We start from the raw sequence: 19,202 nt of genomic DNA, 5'->3' as shown, positions 1-19,202 counted from the left end.
CTGAAGGGGGGAAGATGGGCACAGTTAGGGACCCCTCCACCTCTGCAGCGGTGCTGTGCGGGCGCCCCCCTCCCTCGCGCACACTCCCCCTCTCCCCCGCGCGCGCACACACACACTCGCGGCTGTGCCTCGCTCCCTCTCACCCTGATAAGTAGACACATCACGTGTTGCTCCTGCTAGTCTCCTGGGGACGTGTTACTCGGGCTGCCGCTGCTACTATAGCAGCCTGTTGCAAGTAGCAGCATCTCTAGCTCTCCCCTCGGAGCGGGGAGGGGCTCCGCCAAGGAGAGAAGTGAGCGAAACTTTTTTTTTTTCTCTCCTCCTCCTCCACCCCAGTTGCGTGGAGCCAGCTTCCTGCCTAGAAAGTTTTGCGAGCTGGCAATTCCTAACTAAAGAGCCGCGGTCCCCTCTAATCGGAGGTGATTCACATCAAGAGAGAACAGGCAACTTCTCTAGCAAGTGAGAGGTGCGCGATGGGGGGGAGTTACCAGACTAGAAAGGATCTAACTAGTAATGTACCATCTGGCTGCTGCTCCCCTCCATTACAGAGATCCAGTGGTAAGGAGGAAACGCTGCTGCTGCGCAGAGCAGTTGAGTGCTGGTGGCTGATAAAGCGTCAGGGATGCAGACGGTGCAGTATCTTCGCTGAAGGGCTCGCTCTGTGTGTGTGTGTCTCTCTCTTGCTGCTTAATCCATTGTCAGCCAGGTGCCACGCATTCAGCCCGGCCGTCTAATCACTAGGAAAGGAAGAAGCCCATGTTGCCTGTTGCACTTAAGCCTGCTGCTGATGGTGCAGCAGCATTCCAAGCATTAGTACACTACGCTTCCAACCATAGGCACGATGTGCCCAAGGCAGCAGCTGACTTGCATCCTTATATACAGACATACTGTTTGAGGCTTTTAAAAGTTTTCACATATGGAGTCTGTAGACATCAGCACTCAAAAAAGAAACTAGGTGAGAGGTGAATCAACTTCTTTTCTTGTAAACAACAGAGTAGTGTTTTTTTTTTCTTTTCTAGCAGTTTGAAAACACTTTTTTTAGAGTTAGTTTGGCATGCAGTACTTCAGGCTGTTGAGTTTAGGAACTAAACTGGTATATCGTTTCACCATCAAAAATTACTGTACAGTCTATTACCGATGGGTTTTTTTTCAAATTCAGAATTGGTTATACCTGACCAAGGTGAAATAAAAGTTCCAGAACTCATCATCACATACACGTAGAGACCAACATGTTATTTAGTGCAAAGTTTGAATATTATAAACTTTGAATACCTGGCTTCTTGCTAGAATCAGTTATACTCTCTAACAAAATTAAATTAAATTAATGAGCAGCGATGAGAAAAGCAGCATCAGAACAGAGGACCCATATACCATTTTACCAAAGGTAAGATTAAGAAAATTACAGTCATGCAAAAACAAGCCCATCAAATGTTCAGAAGTGCTCCAGCTTGAATGTGTGGCCATTTTCATGGTTTTCAAAATGAAAGTAGAACTGAGAGATTTCAGCAGATTAGAGGGTGATGTAGAAGGATATTTATAAACAAATTTTAGGGATTTTCCTGAAAAGCCAGGAAGAGCTGACAGTTATGGGACTGATCATAGGAATAAATAAATAGAAACACGTGGCAACCCTCTGCACTGGAATCTCAACTGAAAAAAAAAAGTCTATGAAAAAAGAAAAATTAAGAATATTTCTGGAGTATGCCACAAGGAGTAGATGCGGAACCAGTTCATTCTTTCAGGAAGTGGTTTTTATAACATTTCTTAAACTAAAACTAGTAAAGCAACGTTTTTGAAGTATCTTTTTTAATTAAGAGAGCAAATATCACTTTTGCTAGAAATTATTTATAGGACACGAGCAGTATTTGAAAAGGAGTATCAAAGGTTTTAAAAAATAAAAAGTTAGACTGAAGACAAACCGCTTGCATCTGTTCATTAAAACTTAGTTTCATGTTCTCACAAAGAAAACATTTCAGTAGGAAAGGTAAGCTAAATTTCATGTGTGTGTGTGTGTGTTATGAAGTCAGTGATTAAATCTTGTGACAAGCAGCCCTTCACTTGTAAGATATCAGTAATATATAAAGCTCTCTATTGTGTCATTCTTCCTTGAAAAGCTTTTTAAAATTGTGGGTCAAAAAGTGTGTGTAAAGGAGTCTGTTATATGTGCTTCAACAGAATTAAGTATAGTTTACATAAGGAATTATGAATCCTTTCCCAAACTCTAAATAAAACAATGAAATTCTATGAAAGAGTTCTGGTAGCCTCGTAAATGTGCAAATGTGAAACCTAATCATGTAATCAGAAGATGACAATAATGACAATGACAGAAGATGACAATGAAGTCTTAATATATTACAGTTGGGACAGTGGTTTATGTACACAACTGATATTTTAATCAGTTAAATGTACAATGACATGAAAATATAACAGTATATATATACATGGTAAGCATTATTATTTCAAACTTTGTTAACACAGAGTTAAGACTGCCTCCAGATCAGTAACTAAAATTCAGAGACTCTTGTAATAATATATTAGTTTATGCTAAAAAAACAAACATTGGAATGTATAAGAATTCTAAAGGAAGATTCATATTTTATCAAAACCAACATGGGAAATCATGGAGAAACAGTGTTAAAGTGCCCTGAACCTCTTTATTCTGCACCATTATCCCCACCATCAAATGCACTATCTAGCTATGGTAGAAGAAATGTGTCTGTGATAAGTACATATTGTAGTATTCTTCCAAACTCAGCCCGTAAAACAAGCTTTACCTAGTTGTGATGCCAAAATGAGATGACATGCACAGTGGATTGTTCAAAATACAGTCTTGCATGATTTGCTTGGTTGGATTCCACTTTAGGGGAGATCAGATGTCCTACTAATCTTTGCTTTGTTCTTTCTTGATTATTGGAAACAATAACAGGTACCGCCTTTTATATGTGCTTTGATTAGCAGTGAAATAGTTAACTGTAGACATTTAAATGATCGTAATGGGATATCTGAGTTATCACTCCATTGAGATGAATGGGAACAGTTCACACTTCTCAGAGCTACTATTCCATGCTCTCTGCAGATTGAGGTGGACATCAATAACCAGGAGTGAGATTCCATTGGGGATGTCTTCACTGCACTGTACATTTATAGATGGTCTTTGGCCCAAAGGGCTCGTCTACACAGAGTTTCTGTACAATAGAGGGTTGCACTAATTTAACTGCATCAGTTTATAAACCCAATATAATTCAATTGGTGCAATTACACTAGTATAAAGTGTCTTATGCATGTATAATTTATTTCTGTATACTTACCAAAATATGTTATACCAATATAAGCAACTTTATACAAATATAATTGCAGCTACACTAGAGGTTGCACTGATTTAAATCAATTAAAAAACTGCATGCAGATGAGGCCAAAGTATTTGTAATATAAGAGTTTGTAATCTAAGGCCTTGTTTACACACAAATTTACATAGGTTTAGATAAACTGGTTTAGTTAAATTGATGCAAACCCTGGTATGGAAACTCTTAGTTGGTGCTGACAGTATAACCTCTGTATGACTCACCTGAGACCAATATCTCTATGATAGTCTCATGTGGAGGCTTGTACCATCTCTCTATAAAAACTCTGTCCCATCCTTATTCAATTTTATAGACATCATGGACTCTTTAATCAACCTTGAAAGATGGATGTTTTCTTGAGGGGATAGACAAAACAGAATAATATATTTACACCCAAACAACTGTATTCAATCCAGCAAACCCTGAAATCTAGTATACTGTGGTGGATTAGATATCGGTTTGGACCATGCAGCTATTATAATGCTCTCATAGGAAAAATGAGAGGATTTTAATGCTTATAGTAGCCTATGCAAATACAGCGGGTCAAAAAATTCCTAGTTTAGATTTTTTTTAACAAAAAAAGGGGGAAGGGGCATTTTGTTAAAAATTTCATAAACAAAAAACCCAACATCTGTTTTCTGATCAGTTCTGTATGCAGGTATTATGACACCTGCATAGGCCAAAGCATAGAATATTGGGTGGAAGGGACCTCAGGAGGTCATCTAGTCCAACCCCCTGCTCAAAGCAGGACCAATCCCCAGAGAGATTTTTGCCCCAGATCCCTAAATGGCCCCCTCAAGGGCTGAACTCACAGTGCTGGGTTTAGCAGGCCAATGCTCAAACCACTGAGCTATCCCTCCCCCAATTTGCATAAGCCCTATCTAAAAACTCTAAAAAATCTAACACCAAATTTCCAGAAATAGTCAAAAGTGCCTGTTTTTATCAAGTCAAGAGATTAAACCTGATTTTGGGTTATCATAAAGTGAGAGAAGTTAGAATAATTTACTTTTCAAGCTCTCTCATTTTACCTCATGCTTTCAAAACAAAAAAAAACTTCACAAAATGCAGCATCCTTTGATTTTGGACCATGCATGTGGACTTCCAGGTAAATGGTTGCGTTTTGATGAAGCATGACATCAGGGCCATAGCAACAAAGAACGTGGCCCCCTCTGAACATATGTCCGGGGCCCCTTACCGAAAAAGTCAACGGCATATTTCGATGACTTTGCAGCGTCTGAGATCACAAGATTCCAGGTGTGAGCTCCACATGGTACATACAAAGCACGGTCATTTATTTCTAGCATGCGGGCTTGAACTCCTTTATTCTTTCCTCTCATATTTGCGCCGTTATCATAAGCTTGGCCTCTCATGTCAGCAATGTCTATTCCTAAGTTGTTTGCCTTTTCAAGAAACGCTTCCAATAAGCCCTCGCCAGTTGTATCATGAACATTCAGAAAACCAACAAACGCTTCATGAATATTAACACCATCATCTTCACCGTTGCATTCATTTTTTTTGCCACATTTAGGGGTCCCCTTCCTTGCAGGTCCCCTCCGGTCGGAGGGTACGGAGGGCACTCGCTACGCCTCTGCGTGACATCAACACTGAGGACAGACTGGAAGGTCTTCAGAGGCAGGCACCGTGTCTTTACCCACTATATAAAATGCACCATGCACATCCAAATGTTAAATACAATGAACTATACCACAAATATATAAACAACTGATTAATAAGTCTGTTACAGGCTTTCCTACATTATTAACTTGATTAAAAGCATCAGGGATGCAGCTACTCTTGGTGATATGAGAGCCAGTTGTTCCCATCCCAGTGGAAGAACAACTTTGCCCCACCCTCAGTTTAAATATCAGAGAGGCTGATTCAAGTTATTCAGAGAGAGCAGAAAAACAGGATATGTAACTGTATAAAGGCCACAGTTAAATGATGCTGTGATGTCTTGAAGCAAAGAGATTGAAATGAGCATTTGCACTGAGAGAAGAAGATAAGGGTTATCTAGTAACTCAGAAATTTTATTCTGATTAGATATTATCAGTATTCTCTACTTAGGCCACAGAACTTGGAAATTACTTCGCCACATAAATGTTAGTATTTTCAACCTTAACACGCCACTTGGAGTCATATCACTCCTTAATAAATCATTCCTCACACCAGCTTGAACTATTTTACCACATTAAATGGAGAGTGTTGAGCCAAGTTTGGTCCAAAATGTTGGCCCTGACTTTACAATACTTTCAAGCTCCATTCTAATGTAGCGGATGGGGCATCTACAGGGAGCCAGTGATCCTTGGCCATCTGACTTCAGGTTCAGTGGAAGTTAAAGCAGCTGGGGCCCTACTTTAGCTTCTGCTACCGAAGGTGATACCAGCAGAGGCCTTGGAGCACTGTGGGTTCCACCATGCTCCCACCTGCCACCCCTGCAGGAGTCAGAGGCATAATTAAACAGCGCAAAGTGAACTCGAAGGATTAGAGAACCCAGCCATTGAAGTTTTCAGAAATAAGCTTTTATAAAATATAAGACCAAGAGAAATGCTTCCTTGAATTCCTTTACATTTCAACCAGGTCTTTTTAAAAAAACCAAAACAAACAAGCATGCACTCTGGTTTTTGCATAGCTGCAGTATTCTAGTCTAACTTATATTGACTAGAAACAAAAGTACAACCGACTAATGTGTGTTCATTGTCCAAGATAGGAACATGCAAAAAGTAATCAGACAGCACACATGGTGAAAAGTTCAATAAATATTTTGTTATTTTTTTTAACTAAGCCTTATTAATTTCAGCAACAGAAAACCAGAGTCATACAAACAATACTATTTAAATAACAACACTTAGGTCTTATCTAGCACTTTTCAAATCTCAAAGCAGTTTACAAAGGAAGTATCATTATCTGCATTTTACAAATGGAGAAACTGAGGCACTTAGATGCAAAGTGACTTGCCCGAGTTCACTCAGCAAACCAGTGAGAGAGCTGGGTATAGTTACTTCCAAGCCACTCCTAGCTTTATCCACTAAGCCACACTGCCTCCATTTAGTGGACAAAGTATTAGCAGCAAATCATGTGAAAGTTATCTTCAACATATGGTATTTTAGTCATAACACAAACAAAATGCAAAAAAAAAATCTAATATTAAAGACCATATCCTTGGCCTCACTAACTCTCCTTTGAGTCATTCCAGCACTGCAAAGCAGTCTTAAAACTGGCTTACTTGGCCAGCTGAGGATTCCTCCTCTTGTATAGGGAATCCTCTAGCAGTACTCAGACAATGTTACGGGCTCTATGGCACTTCTTCCCTCACAGCCCAGAACCTGGAGGGTATACTGGGAGTCCCATAACTAGGGATTTTTGAGCCCAAGGCAAGAGACAGGGGCATCACATCTGACTTTTCGGCAGCGGGTTCCTCTCAGAGGGAAGGACCTGCTGCCCAATTGCTGCCATTCTTCAGCGGCAACTTGGCAGCAGGTCCTTCCCTTTGAGAGGAACTGGGGGACACGCCGCTGAATTTCTGCTGAAGAGCTGGATGTGCCGCCCCTCTCCCTTGCCGACGACCAGTGCCAATTCGGGGTGGGTCCCTCAGTCCCTCTTGGAGGGGAGGACTTGCCGCTGAATTGCTGCCAAAGGAGACACTTTCTGTGCCCCTCACCTTCTGCGCCCGAGGCAAGTGCCTCACTCACCTTGCCCTCGTTACAGCGTGCTGGGAGAGAGGTCCAAGTACTGTTCTCCAACAATCCCTGGCTGCCAGAACAGCCCCCTGGGACCTGTTGAAGCTGAGTGCAAATTAAAGCACCTCTGAGACTGCTCTAATGTCTGAGGAGCTGAAATAGCCCAATATTGGGAGAGTGTAAAAGTAGCATAAAGTTCTTCTTTCCCCCACAGCTATACTTTAGGTTCTGCCTTGAGCAGAATTTGGCCAGGTGTCTAGCCCTGACCATACAATAGCTAATCATGTGAAGAACTAGAAAAAAAAAAAGAGAAAAGAAAAGAGCCGTCTATACAGTGCATATTTGGACAGAGGTAACAATGACTAATGAGGTAATGGTCCTGAGCCTTTTCTGGAGTATCTCAGTCTCTGAGACTAACACGTCCAATAAACTATTGGACACTGTGTCCCAGATACACTGATAAGGAATGGCCAAAGTGATAGCCGGTCAAGTTATATATCCATAAGTCTAACGATTACTGCCCTCTTTAGAAGAATAACTTTATACAACCAACAACAGTGGCTTAGAATAGGATTATTAGTTTTAATAATCTAAAAAAAAAAAAAGGGAATCTGGAAATGTCCCTTTAGACATAATGAATTTCCTAACAATGTTTTCAAATGTATAATCTACCTAATGTCCAGTATCGATTTTTAAAATGTAATATGAAAAATTATATGATAGCTATTTGGCATTTACATTCTCTAGCAATCTCCCTGATCACCAACATAAGACTCAGAAATAGCCTGTACAGCCTGAGGTGAATCCAGAACCTTCTGCTTCTTTTAATTCTTCTGAATTGTCATCATGTACCTTGTCACCAGGCCGTGTCATCATGTTTAAATAAACCAAGTTAGGGTTTACCCACAACTAGTTGATTTGATAGTGAACATGACTTGTTCTTGTCTGTATTGACCAGGCTATACTGGTCAACATCACAATATCTAACTGATTAGTAAAACTCATATTTAAATTTCCAAGTGAAGACAAACTATAAGAGAGCTGTGTGTTTAGCCAGAGCCTGTTTGCTTAAGTGGGGTGCTGATTATGAAGCCTGGCAATGACAATTTACATGCTGACATTAACTATTTCACTGCTAGTCATTTAAGGCCTGATCCAGCACCACTGACATCAATGAGAATAGGAACAGAACTTTAAGCAGAGACATCCAGCTAATGAGTTGCCCACTGTGCTTGGATATAATAGATGGTTAAAGAAATGAAAAATACTTGTATCGTTTTATTCATCCTCTGAGGCTGCTGCAAGATTGTTCCTTGCAGTATCAGGGGTGTAGCCAACTTTGGTTTATTTGGGGGTGGGGCTAGAACTAGTAATAAAATAATAACTGTTGAATACAGCTTCAATGAGCAGTTTGGTTCCATAACTAAAGTGAGCTAAAAGAACTTCTGTTCCAAAGTCAGTGTTTCCTTTATTTACTAAGGCAATCTCTAGCTTCTCCAGTGCTTTGTTCAGTTTTGTTTTAAATGGTCTCAGTTATGGAGCTTCAACCAGTTCCCTTGGAGACTGATTTACAGTCTGACAGATCTCACGGTTAGGGGCTGTATCCTGATTTTTGCAGCCTATATTTTTCTTTTCTTAACTTCATGCCACAACTATCTATAGCTCAGGGCTCTAAGGGTATATCTGCACTGCAATTAAAAACCCACAGCTGACCCATGCTAGCTGACTTGGGTTCACAGGGCTTGACTCAGGGGGCTGTTTAACTGCAGTGTAGATGTTCGGGCTCGGGCTGGAGCCCTGGCTTTAGGACCCTATGAAGTGGGAGGGTCCCAGAGCTCAGGCTGCAGCCCAAACCCAAACGTCTACACCTCAATTAAACAGCCTCTTAGCCTGACTCAGCTGGCACAGGCCAACCATGGGTGTCTAATTGCAGCGTAGATATACCCTAAGAGAGCAGACAGAGATGTGGGGAAGGACAGCCAGAACAGTCAGCCGAAGAGGTGGAGGAAGCAGGCTGAGAGGGAGCCACGAAGGAAGGAAGAACAGAAAATAGGGGCCACCAGCCATAAGAGTGGAGAAATGGGAAGTGAGGCAGCAGTCATGACAGCAGATAGGAAGCCTCAAGGCAAGAGAACAAAAAAGCAGGGCAGCAGCCTTCATGGGGAGCTAGTGTAGGGAATCTGAAAGTAGGGGGAGAGGATAGCAGCTAACAGGATTTGGGGTAAGGGAAGCCTTAGAAAGGTGAGGAAAGGAACTTCCAAGTATGATGGCAAAGGGAAAGCAGTGGGCCTTACCCTCAGTAGTAATAGGGGAGCCACCCAATGAAGAGAGATACACCACTCTTTGCCTCATGTTTTGTGTCTGTTTCCACCACAGACAAATTTGTCTCCAGAGTTTATAGACTGTTTCTAGAACTCTTATTTTAAAAATAAAATGCCTTCAGGGAAAGAAAACTTGAAATTTAAAAACAATTCTAGTACTAACAATCTGTGGATGTTAGGAATTAGGTAAATCTGAAATAGATAATTCACAGCTGGAAATAATGCTGAATACAAAATTTTGTCCATTCCCTCATCCTCCTCAGCTTCTTTCTCAATGGAATTCTAGATCTTGGCTCCTCCCTGGGAAGCTATACAGAAGCTGGTGGCCTTCCTAATCAGAATCTGGAACCATATTTATCATTCATTTTTTCATTTACTTCTTTGGCCAAAAGGGACTGTGCTCTGTCTGAAATGAAACTGGAAAAAAATATGGCTACCAAATACACCGGAGTGAGATGATCCCTGACATGCTACATAGCATGCAATTAAAGAGTTGGAAATTTGAACTCTAAACATATATTTTCAAATAATGGAGCACTAACTGGAGCCTTTTGCTCAAGACTCCAAATCACCACCTCGGAATCAGTCTGTTTAAATACTGCATGCACCTGTTGCTTAAAGATTTAAGGATGAAGTAATTCAAGACTAATATCTCGAAACAAAAAAAAATCTGAACTCCTAGCACTTTAAAAAAAATTATTTGGGACCTTTTATGATCTGACAAATAAACCTTTGTGGCTCCTTCACTTGTTTGTGAAATCATCTCAACAGCTGGTTTTGAATTAGATGACAACTTACTAGAGAAATGTTTTTTCACAAAAAAATTGTTGACAAATGTACATATTCAGTTTATGTTGGTCATTTTATTTGTTCTCCCCCCCGCTTCTCAACAAAGAGTGGACCCATGAGATCTTGACTAATGATACTGATTGTGTTACTGTGTCTCATTTCTCTCTCATGCAGTTGAAGATTAACTTTAGAATCCCTTTTAGTGACAAATTGTCACTCCACAGTTATTATTATAGTTCTATGGAGTTATTTATTATAAATACAATATAAAATAAAAAAGCACTGAGAATGACGCCTATTGTAATTATATGTGCTGAAAGAAATGGTATAAAGGTGGCAATCTGGGACAATGGGTGAAGAGGAGGAGATTGTTAATGAGCTTGATGGCACCATGGATTAGAACTTTTGCCTCGAGACCTGGATGCAAAGCCTGATTTAGAACACAAATGAATTTCATGAATTCATCCTAGTCCCTACTGGGGAGTTATGCACATGTTAAAAAAACACCACCTGCTGAAGGATGCTGACATCCTCCAAGCGGAGAAAATAGGAACACTAAATACAGCATGAAAATGTAGAGCAAGCAGCAGCTAAGCTAACAAAGAGATGCAATGTTGATTGCTATCCTACCGCCTGTTCTTTTACTTTTTTTTTCCCCACATTTAGTCTTATGATGGTATTTATTCTGGTGATGCCATATGTCAGAGAGAGATGTTATACAGTTTTAGGTAGTGTATAGTTTGCTAAGTGATGTGAAAATATGAGTTGTGGCTTTTCCTGTAATTGCAATTGATTTACCTCAAAAGACCTGTGTAAACTCCAGCCTACTGTTTTCAAAGCATAGCTTGCTTCAAAAAAATGACTGTTTACAAAACAAACCAACCCACAGATCCACCACCCAGTTTGACACAATTCACCCTGATTTTCACTCTTTGCTAAGGAAAGTCTTGGGGCTGGATCTACAAATGATGTTTCAGGTGTAGACTGAAGATGACTGAAATAGCTATATGGAGGGAATTTACATGGTACTTACTTGGACTACCATAGCCTGACTAACCCTGCTGTTCTTAGTCCCTCATTATTATGAAAAAAAATTACCAAACCAAGCTTAACAGAAGAAAATAAGAGTATATTGCCTATAACTAGGAGCTACAGCAGGATCTGGTGTTAGCCTGTTGGTACTAGTCAGACAAAAATGATAGTTTAGACAGCTGGGACAACTGTGGAGTTAAGATAAAGTAGGTTAGGAAAGGTATGAAGTAGTTCAATGCACAAGAGTAAGCAATGACTACCTTTAGACATGATTACTTGGCCAGTTTTTAGGCTAGTGATGACAGCAACAGATAAGAAGGTAAAACAAAAAGGAGAAAAGCCAAATTACTTGTACACAAATGACAGAAGCATATGCAATAAGAGCCTGGCCTACGCTTATAAATTAGATCAACCTAGCTGTGTTGCTCAGGACTGTGAAAAATTTCGTTCCCTGAGCGCAGTACTGGGCTCAACCTAACCCCTGGGGCAGACTGTGGTTTAGGTCAGTGGTCCCCAACCTTTTTGTGGCCAGCAGCACATTCATGTTTTCAGAACAGCATGGCAGGCGCCAACAATTTTGCAAGGCTTATTTTGTACATTAAATAATATGGAAAACATCATATTTAATATTACATAATATATGAATCGATAAGATAAAAAGGGTAATTTTACAAGTAAAAAGTATTAATTAAACTATTTGGCAATTATTCTTTCACCTTGCCATGTGAATTTGCTCTTTTTTATCTACCTGTAAGAAAAATTAAGGAGTTTTTACAAAATAAATATCATAAACAGTTTCATCTTATGTATTTTTAAAAAGTAAAACATTGTTGAATTGCTGATCCAAATATATTTATTATTCTTACTTTAACATAGAATGAAGCCTACAGCCCTGGAGTTCTCTGTCCCCGGCAGGCACGGGGCCGCGGCTTCTCTCTAGCTTAAGCCACGGCCCCATGCCTGCCAGGGACTGAGAACACCTGCACCCACAGCCCCGGAGTTCTCTGTCCCCAGCAGGGGCAGGGCCAAGGCTTCGAAGCTGGAGACAAGCCGCAGCCCGGCGCCTGCTGGGGACAGAGAACACCAGCGCCTGCAGCCCCGGAGAAGCCAGAGAGAAGCCGGAGCCCTGTGCCTGCCAGGGACAGAGAACACTGGTGCCTGCCAGGGACAGAGAACACCGGTGCCCGCACCCTGAGGGCCCCAGAGTTCTCTGTCCCTGGTGCGGGGCCGCGGCTTCTCTCCCCTGCCGGGCACTAGGCGGGCGCACATAAATGCCCCAGCAGGCGCCATGGCGCCCACGGGCACCGCGTTGGGGACCACTGGTTTGGGTTGTGGAAGAATTCTTCTGTCAACCAACCTACTGCTTCTCAAGGAGGTGGATTAACTACAGCAGTGGAAAAACCCCTTCCATTGATGTGTGAAGTGCCAACACTATGGCGTAAAGCTTCAGCGGCATAGCTGTTCCACTATAGTGGCTGTAGTGTAGACTTGCCCAAAGACTGCTGAACTGGAGTTACATGCTTTCTAGAAGTAAGATATTATTAAAATATGGCCATAGATGGGGAATGATGGGGAGCTTAATATACAAGGATGTGCGAAAGGTAATGGCTCTAACTTGTACTACAATTGCCTGGGTCTGAATTAGGGAGCCAGAACTGGCTCCCTGTGGCCACTCCTCTATACTATATTTAAGCATCATTCGGACTTGGTGGTAAATTGGGGCCAAGGTCTTTAATTACATAGCCACATACTATTTCTCAAAGTACAATATAAAAGCAAGCCTTTTTTTCCCCTATAAACTTGGGAATGTGTAGCATCTTGTCATTTTTTTCATCATTATCATTTTAGGCTAGAACTTTGATCCTTGGAGACTGTCATTATTCAGCTAGTAACAGTGATAACACAGTAAAAACTATTTTTACAAAACTATCTTTGTATGTATATCTATGGTGTCAAAGGGCTTATGGTTGTCACCCACCCTGGTTATCTCGGGACAGTTCTGTATGATGGGAACTTCACAAAATTAAGGGGCCCTCACATATCTTTGGGGATCGGTACAGCATGATATAAGGATACAATTCATGTTCATGAATTGTGAATTGACAATTTTCTTCCAAAATGTAAAAGGTTACAACACTGTGGCTTTTCTGGAATGCTAGGAAATGAGGCAAGTATGATAAATAAGTTAAAAGACAGACCATATACCAGGGGTGGCCAGACTGTGGCTTGCAAGCCAAATACAGCTCTTTCACAGTCAAAGTGTGGCTCTTGGAGCCTCTCCCTGCCCTACCTCCCCACCTGCCAGACTGGGAGAGAGGGAGCTCGGTACTTCTGCCTTACAGCAGGGTGGTGGAGTAGGAGCTTCTGTCCAGCAGGGAGGGGGTCTCAGGGCTTTAGCCCCATAGGGCACACCTGCCAGGGCTCATGGCTTCAGCTGGAGCAGGGCTAAAGCACCAAGCCCCAGCAGGTGTTTCCCACATGGCGGAAGCTCCAAGCCCGAACAGGTGTTCCCCGGCTCTCGAACTTCCGAAGATTATTATATGCAGCTGGTAGGCTCAGTAAATTTGGCCATAGAGTTTAGAAACCATAGTTCTTACTCAAACTACTCAAATGGCATAATTTACTGGAGAAAGCAGACATACAGGATTTGTCATACGAGTCTGAACAACTGGTCTGTTGTCAAGACAAGACAACCTGCTTCTGGTAGTGACCTATACCTCTAATAGAAAAGAAAAAAAGCAGGCCAAGATTTTCCAGTTTAGGTGCTAGTAGTTAGGCACACAACTCCCTATTTGTTAGACACCTAAACAGTGGCTTGATTTGCAGGTGTTGAGCACTTGCATTATTCCAGTGGGTGCCAAGTACCTCTGAAAATTAAGTCACTTATTTACACACCTAAATGAGAGCTAGAGGCCTAACTATAGTCACCCAAACGTGAAAATTCATGTCTTAATACATAAAACCAATTGGGCAATCAGTGGTAAATAAGGGAGGGAAAAATCCTTCCAGACCCTTGCAGTGATTAGCTGATGTCCTAAAGTGAGAGATTTGATTATTGCTATCTTAGACTGTAGAATGACAAATGTTGTTAATAAGAAGATTATCTACTCTTCTTGTAACTCCTGGAAGGCTGACTTTGATTAAATGTGATAATGATGTAAGGAATTTTGTTTAGAATACTATATAGTTTTTGAAATCTGCCACAGAGGGAAATATTTGAGAAACAATTACAAAGAAAACATGTTAAATTCCTCCCAGTTAAGCCTAAATGGTGGGGAAGGCTTATAGAGGCCAATGTGCTTAAGCCAAGATGTAAAAAGTAGCATAAAGAATAAAGAGAAGGCTTTTAAAGATACAAGTAATCTGATGAGGAGATGGTTTGAGAAACCCCTAAAAGAAGAATGAATGACGCAAGTTTAAAGGATACATAAATCTTTTTAAAACATCATTTTAAAATATATATTTGATTAATATCAGAGGTGTAGCCGTGTTAGTCTGGATCTGTAAAAGCAGCAGAGAATCCTGTGGCACCTTATAGACTAACAGACATTTTGGATCATGTGCTTTCGTGGGTGAATACCCACTTCGTCAGATGAATGTAGTGGAAATTTCCAGGGGCAGGTATATATATATATATATATATAGCAAGCAAGCTAGAGATAACGAGGTTAGTTCAATCAGGGAGGATGAGGCCTGTTTCTAGCAGTTGAGGTGTGAAAACCAAGGGAGGAGAAACTGGTTCTGTAGTTGGCAAGCCATTCACAGTCTTTGTTCAACCCTGAGCTGATGGTGTCAAATTTGCAGATGAATTGAAAGCTCAGCAGTTTCTCTTTGAAGTCTGGTCCTGAAGTTTTTTTTGCTGCAGGATGGCCACCTTAAGGTCTGCTATAGTGTGGCCAGGGAGGTTGAAGTGCTCTCTCCTACAGGTTTTTGTATATTGCCATTCCTAATATCTGATTTGTGTCCATTTATCCTTTTCCGTAGAGACTGTCCAGTTTGGCCGATGTACATAGCAGAGGGGCATTGCTGGCATATGATGGCGTATATTACATTGGTGGATGTGCCAGGTGAATGAACCCGGTGATGGGTGTGGCTGATCTGGTTAGGTCCTGTGATGGTGTCGCCGGTGTAGATATGTGGGCAGAGTTGGCATCGAGGTTTGTTGCATGGATTGGTTCCTGAGCTAGAGTTACTATGGTGCGGTGTGCAGTTGCTGGTGAGAATACGTTTCAGGTTGGCAGGTTGTCTGTGGGCAAGGATTGGCCTGCACCCAAGGCCTGTGAAAGTGTGGGATCATTGTCCAGGATGGGTTGTAAGATCCCTGATGATGCGTTGGAGGGTTTTAGCTGGGGGCTGTATGTGATGGCCAGTGGAGTCCTGTTGGTTTCTTTCTTGGGTTTGTCTTGCAGTAGGAGGCTTCTGGGTACACGTCTGGCTCTGTTGATCTGTTTCCTTATTATTCCTCGTGTGCGGGTATTGTAGTTTTGAGAATGCTTGGTGGAGATTTTGTAGGTGTTGGTCTCTCTGTCTGAGGGGTTAGAGCAGATGCGGTTGTACCTCAGTGCTTGGCTGTAGACAATGGATGTGTGATGTGCCCGGGATGGAAGCTGGAGGCATGAAGGTAGGCATAGCGTCGGTAGGTTTTCGATATAGGGTGGTGTTAATGTGACCATCACTTATTTGCACCGTGGTGTCTAGAAAGTGGACCTCCTGTGTAGTAGATGGTCCAGGCTGAGGTTGATGGTGGGTGGAAGCTGTTGAAATCGTGGTGGAATTTTCCAGAGTCTCCTTCCCATGGGTCCAGATGATGAAGATGTCATCAATGTAGCGTAGGTAGAGAAGGGGCGTGAGTGGACGAGAGCTGAGGAAGCGTTGTTCCAGGTCAGCCATAAAATATTGGCATATTGTGGGGCCATGCGGGTGCCCATAGCAGTGCCACTGATCTGGAGATATATATGTCATCAAATTGAAATAGTTGTGTGTGAGTATTAAAGGCACAGAGCTCAGCAGCCAGTTGTGCTGTTGGCATCATCAGGGATACTGTTCCTGACAGCTTGTATTCCATCTGTGTGTGGGATGTTTGTGTAGAGAGCCTCTACATCCATGGTGGCTAGGATGGTGTTTTCTGGGAGGTGACCAATGCATTGTAGTTCCTCAGGAAATCAGTGGTGTCACGGAGATAGCTGGGAGTGCTGGTGGCAATAGGGTCTTGAGTAAGAGTCCCCACATATACCAGACAGTCCTTCAGTGAGAGTGCCAATGCCCGAGAGATGATGGGGATGTCCCAGATTTCCAGAGTTGTGGATCTTGGTAGTAGATAGAATAAGCCTGGTCGAGGGCTCTAAGGTTATGTTGATTTGTTCCGGTTAGTGTAGGGAGTGTCCTGAGTAGATGGTGCAGTTTCTTAGTGTATTCCTCAGTGGGATCTGAGGGAAGTGGCCTGTAGAATTTGGTATTGGAGAGTTGTCGGCAGCCTCCTTTTGGTAGTCAGGACCTGTTCATGATGAAACAGCACCTCCTTTATCAGCCTCTTGATGATTATGTCAAGGGTGGTTTTTCTGATGGCTGTGGTTAATGGCATTAGTAATGTCAGGGTGGTTTCTGAGGCTGTGGATGGCATTGCATTCTGCACGACTTAGGTTATGAGGCAAGCGATGTTGTTTTTCCACGATCTCTGCCTGTGCACATCTGTAAAAGCAGCAAAGAATCCTGTGGCACCTTATAGACTAACAGACTTTTTGGAGCATGAGCTTTCGTGGGTGAATACCCACTTTGTCGACGAAAGCTCATGCTCCAAAACATCTGTTAGTCTATAAGGTGCCACAGGACTCTTTGCTGCTTTTATTTGATTAATGTTTTCTTCAATTATATTTCACAGGAGACAGAACACGTCAGGGATGTGGAGACAGGATAATGAAATGATCTGCAAAACAGGGTATTTGCTATTGCCTTTATGCAAAAGAAGAGGATGGAATCAGCTATCTGTGAAAGGAATCCTCTTTTCTGGTATGTTGAGCAGAAGTCAATGTGCACACAACAATGTTAAAAAGACTGGGTAGTAAACATACCAGATAACACACATTCATGAGCTGTATGCAAATGGTTTAAAAAGAAATCCTACAACATGAGCAAAATGTTAGCTGAATGCTTCTGAATAACAGAAAAGTCTATAGATTATTAACTTAAAACTTACGGGGTCTGGTTTTTGTTCCAGGATTCCACTATGGAAATCTGGACTCTGAATGATGACCCAAGATGCACTATGTTACTAATGTCTCATCAATAGAGCCCCATTGCAAACTGGAGAGGGCCAATACACAGAAAGGCAAGTGTTGTCTTCTTACAACAGTGTGTTGTTAAGAACATAAGAACTGTCATAGTGGGTCAGATCAATGGTCCATCTAGGCCAGTATCCTGTCTTCCAATAAAGGCCTGTTGGTGTCAGATGCTTCTGAGGGAATGAACAGAACAGGGCAATTATCAGGTGATCTATCCCCTCTCGTCCAGTCCCAGCTTCTGGCAGTCAGAGGCTTAGGGACACCCAGAGCATGGGGTTGCATCCATGATCATCTTAATTAATAGCCATTGATGGACCTATTCTCCATGAACTTATCTAGTTCTTTTTTGAACCCCGTTATACTTTTGGTCTTCACAACTGACCATTTATTCCTACCCTTTGTTTATCTTTTGACCAGTTGTTGATTCATGAGAGGACCTTCCCTCTTATCCCGTCACTGCCTATGCCTATTTTGCTTAAGAGCCTTTGTCAAAGGCTTTCTTAAAGTCCAAGTACACTATATTTACTGGATCATCCTTGTCCACGTTTGTTGACCCCTCAAAGAATTCTAACAGGTTGGTGAGGCATGATTTCCCTTCACAAAAGCAGTGTTGACTCTTCGCCAACATATCATGTTAATGTATGTGCCTGATAATTCTGTTCTTTATTATAGTTTTAATCAGTTTGGCTGGTACTGAAGTTGGGCTTACTGGCCTGCAATTGCTAGGATCACCGCTGGAAACTTTTTAAAAATTTGCTGTTACATTAGCTGTCATCTGGTACAGAGGCTGATTTGGTGATAGGTTCCATACCACAGTTTAGTAGTTACCCACTTGCATATATGAGTTCCTTCAGAACTCTTGAGTGAATAACATTTGGTCCTGGTGATTCATCACTGTTTAATTTATCAATTTGTTCCAAAAGTTCCTCTACTGACACCTCAATCTGGAACAGTTCTTCAGATTTGTCACCTAAAACGAATGACTTAGGTGGGAGAATCTCCCTCACATTCTCTGCAGCGAAGACTTATGTGAAGAATTAATTTAGCTTCTCTGCAATGGCCTTGTCTTCTTTGAGTGCTCCTTTAGCACCTCAATTTTCCAGTGGCCGCACTTATATTTGGGGTATACATATAGTTTGAGCCTCTATTATGATGCTTTTTAAAAGTTTCCACACAGCTTGCAGGCATTTCACTCTTGTGACTGTTCTTTTTAATTTCTGTTTACCTAACTTCCTAATTTTTGTGTAATTCCCTCTTTTGAAGTTAAATGCTAATGTGGTGGGTTATTTTGTTGTTTTTCCCCCTACAAGGATGTTAAATTTAATTAAATTATGGTCACTATTACCGAGCGGTTCAGCTATATGTACCTCTTAGGCCAGATGCTGTGTGCCCCTTAGGACTAAACCGGGAATAGCCTCTCCCTTGTGGATTCCAGGACTAGCTGATCCACAAAGCAGTCATTAATGGTGTCTACAAATTTTATCTCTGCATCCCATCCTGAAGTGACATGTTCCCAGTCAATACGGGGATAGTTGAAATCCTCCCTTATTATGGTGTTTTCTGTTTTTGTATCTTCTCTGATCTCCCTGAGCATTTCACAGTCACCATCGCCATCCTGGTCAGGTGGTTGGTAGTATATTCCTACTGCTATACTTTTATTATTCAAGCAAAGAATTTCTATCCACAAAATTTGATTCATTTAAGATTTTTTACTATATTTGACTCTGTGCTTTCTTTCACATATAGTACTACTCCCCCACCAGT

General features: G+C 41.6%; 2 long non-coding RNA genes across 3 annotated transcripts in view; one reads left to right on the top strand and one right to left on the bottom strand.

The window, feature by feature from the left end:
- LOC116820529 (uncharacterized) overlaps window positions 1-1,645 on the bottom strand; it is a 78,751-nt gene extending 77,106 nt beyond the window's left edge. Inside the window, exon 1 of one of the 2 annotated variants that reach the window (XR_004372638.2) lies at window positions 520-1,645. This is a non-coding gene — a long non-coding RNA (uncharacterized LOC116820529). Of the gene's footprint in view, window positions 1-143; window positions 453-519 lie in introns of those variants that run through there. The other variant, XR_004372637.2, reaches the window with a different exon arrangement.
- On the top strand, window positions 405-17,728 carry LOC116820530 (uncharacterized). Its single transcript, XR_004372639.2, has 3 exons — window positions 405-466; window positions 17,039-17,166; window positions 17,375-17,728. It is a non-coding gene; the product is annotated as an uncharacterized LOC116820530 (long non-coding RNA).
- The last annotated feature ends 1,474 nt before the right edge of the window (window positions 17,729-19,202 follow it).

This window comes from Chelonoidis abingdonii, chromosome 2 (assembly GCF_003597395.2).
Source record: "Chelonoidis abingdonii isolate Lonesome George chromosome 2, CheloAbing_2.0, whole genome shotgun sequence".
Lineage (NCBI taxonomy): Eukaryota > Metazoa > Chordata > Testudines > Testudinidae > Chelonoidis > Chelonoidis abingdonii.
Note: the sequence above shows the minus strand (reverse complement) of the source record. Positions and strands in the feature narration are given on the sequence as shown.